General features: G+C 37.5%; 1 long non-coding RNA gene across 1 annotated transcript in view; it reads right to left on the bottom strand.

The window, feature by feature from the left end:
• Window positions 1-857: 857 nt before the first annotated feature.
• Window positions 858-3,170, bottom strand: part of LOC106013221 — a 77,267-nt gene continuing 74,954 nt past the window's right edge. The window contains exon 3 of the long non-coding RNA XR_001185283.2: window positions 858-922. This is a non-coding gene — a long non-coding RNA (uncharacterized LOC106013221). The remainder of the gene's footprint in view (window positions 923-3,170) is intronic.

Here is a 3,170-nt window from a genome sequence, read left to right as displayed (position 1 = left end):
ATGAAAGTGCTCCCAAAGCTCTGTTTCAAAAGGATAGCTCAATAAGGTTTACAACATTGTGAGCCAAAGCCATATTTGATACAAATATAAACCGCTCTCTGGAGTTAATATATATCTATAATATATATAATATACAATCTTTGAAGCAAGTAGTTTACCTCCCCCTGTTCTTACCATTCCAGTTTTTTTATCGTAAGAAAAAAGAAGACAAAAGCGTCCACAGGCCGCCCTAATAGACTTGTACAATTTGTATCAAATCTAGCCAGGGTCTTGTCTAGCTGATCCTTATTAGAATTGGGACGTTGTTGTATAAATGTGTACCATTGTTTCTAAGCAGTCCTGTAGTCGAAAGGTATTTGAAAACTCGTGTGAAAAAACGAAATAATTCACAATTTTTAAGGACGAGTTGTGTTTTTTGTTGTTGTTGTTGTTGTTTTTTACCCCTGCTGCATTCTTTAAAAATCAAGTTTTCTTCAACGTGATGATCTCCCAAGGAACACAGCCAAGTCCTGTGCTATATTCAAGATAAAATTATTGCTATTACGATGGAAAACGGACTTTCAAACGTTAAAAAGTTTTTCCTTTTCTTCACTTTCTTGAAATTTAACGTAGCTGTTGGGTTCAGTTGTTGTTGATGCTTTTCTTGTTGTCATTGTCATTGTGTTATTGTTGTTGCTGTTTTTGAAGTTGTTATCTTTATTTTTATTGTTATTATTATTAGTATCATCATCATTATTATTATCATTGTTATTATTATTATTATTATTATTATTATTATTATTATTATTATTATTATTATTATTATTATTATTATTATTATTATTATTCAACAGGGACTTCATTTGGGAAATTCTTACTTGCAATTCTTGAACGTTGCTTCCCTTGTAACAGTCCAATGCTGCTCTCACTGACCAAGTCAGTTCTGTGGGAAAGAACAAGGCACAGGGTTATTGCACAGCTAACAAAACGTCAACCCGAGAAAGAGAGAAAAACGTGGCGAAAACAGGGTCTGAAATGACACGCTTATGTGTTGACCGGTGTCTAATGTGCAGAAGAAGTAATGGCGTTGACTCGTGGATGCGTGTGTAGGCCTATAATAATTATCTAGGACTGGGTGCAATGATTTTAAAAAAAAAACGGGTGTCCAGTGGCGGGCGGTTCCCGATTATTGCACACTAGGAATCCTAGGAATCGAGCCCAGCTTTTTTCCAATATTATGATTTCTTCCGGGTTCGCGTGATTTCTTTCATGGAGTAGCAATTACTTCCGATGAATCCACACCTTGCCAGTTCCGGTTACCTAGTTGACTTCAAGCAGCTTCAGGATCCAGGATAACCTCTATTTCGAAACACAGCTAGGCACCAACTTTTTTGTTTTCAAAAATAAGTTTAAAAAGCAGAAAAATTCAATAAACCATTTGGTGGCCGTTAGTTTACGTAAAAAGGAATCGGAACTTAACTTCTCTAGCACTAACCACGGGAATCGGTTCCGGGATCGATTCTTTAATAATAATAATAAATGACATTATATAACGCTCAACCCCGATATAAGTACACAGGCTCAGGGCACTCTCATCATCATCCGGTGCCTTGCCGACTGGCGTGGGCGATCATGGACCTCCACTTCCATCTGTCTTTCGAAGCAGCAATGGTGTCTGTTGTTCTTGCTGCTCCCAGCCATGTTGTCATCTTGTCCAGTATCTTTTCCCTCTGTCTGCCTCTACCTCTCTTTCCATCAAACTTTCCTGTTGTTACAATGTTCTCTAATGCTTCTTTCCGCATTGTGTGTCCGAAAAAAATGTGCCTGTCGTTTTCTTATATTCGTGATAAGTTGTTTTCTATAATTTGCTTCAACCAGGACTTCTTCATTTGTTTTTCTAGCTGTCCATGGGATACGTAGCATGCGTCTCATGAACCACAACTCTGCCGCAACAATTGTTTTTTCCAGCTGTTTATTGATTGTCCATGCTTCGCACCCGTATAATAGGATTGGCTCGATGTAGCTTTTCATTACTCTTTTCCTCATTTCCAGTGACAGATTGATGTTTGCTAGTATCTGTTTCATCTTGTGGAAGGTTGCTTTTGCTTGGCAAATGCGGCTTTTAATTTCGGTGTGACATCTACCATCTGATGATATAATGGTCCCCAAATATCTAAAATGTTGTACTTGCTTGAGGGTGGTATCATTGATTTTGATATTGCATGTTGGGATTGGAGTATTTCTGCTTATCACCATCGTTTCGGTTTTCTTGATGTTTAGGTTTAAGCCCATGTTGTCACTCTCTTGTACGATGACATTTAATAGATTCTGCAATGTCATCGTACAAGAGAGTGACAACATGGGCTTAAACCTTAAAATAATAAATGACATTTATATAACGCTCAACCCCGATATAAGTACACAGGCTCAGAGCACTCTACAATACAGTACAAAGCACAATGTAACATAAAACATTGTGTTCTGACTAAAAGAAAACCACTCAAAATATTCATCTTTTTAGTTTAAAAACAGAAATACCTCAGGTTAACATTTGAATGAATCAAAAGATTTGATCTCTCTTAAAGTACTTTATAAAGCATTCCAGATCTTGGGGCCTTGGTATTCAAATGCCCTTTCACCCTTAGTTTAAAGTTTCATAGCTGGTTTAATAAATTTCTTTTTGTCAGCTGATGACCTTAAACTGCGACTTGGAATGTAACGTCTTAACAGATTTGATAAATATGATGGTGCTTTATCTTTCAAACATTTGTGACATAGACCAACTTGTACACAATTCTTTTCTCAACCGGAAGCCAATGCAATGACCGTAAAAGTGGTTTAGCAGAGTCTCGTTTTCTTTTCCGTAAAACTAAACGTGCGCATTGTTTTGGACAATATGAAGCCTTTAAACTTTCTCCAGTGATACTTTAACCTTACCAAGCTCTAGAGTCGCCACCACTCAGCGAACAAGCAACACTTCTATCGCAAGTTCATTTCTAACGTCCATTGTTACGGCCTGGGTAAACGGAAAGGCCGTTCATCTCACTTACAATTTATGTATGAGTTGTGAGCGGGCTTATAAAAGGTTATGACGCCACCCTCACCAGCAGCTGAACATTAATCATTAATACGTATGTGTGTGTGTATGTGTGTGTGTGTTTGTGTGTGTGTGTGTGTGTGTGTGTGTGTGT

The sequence above is a fragment of the Aplysia californica genome, unplaced genomic scaffold (assembly GCF_000002075.1).
Source record: "Aplysia californica isolate F4 #8 unplaced genomic scaffold, AplCal3.0 scaffold00727, whole genome shotgun sequence".
Classification (NCBI taxonomy): Eukaryota; Metazoa; Mollusca; class Gastropoda; order Aplysiida; family Aplysiidae; genus Aplysia; species Aplysia californica.
This window is presented reverse-complemented; position numbering and strand designations above follow the sequence as displayed.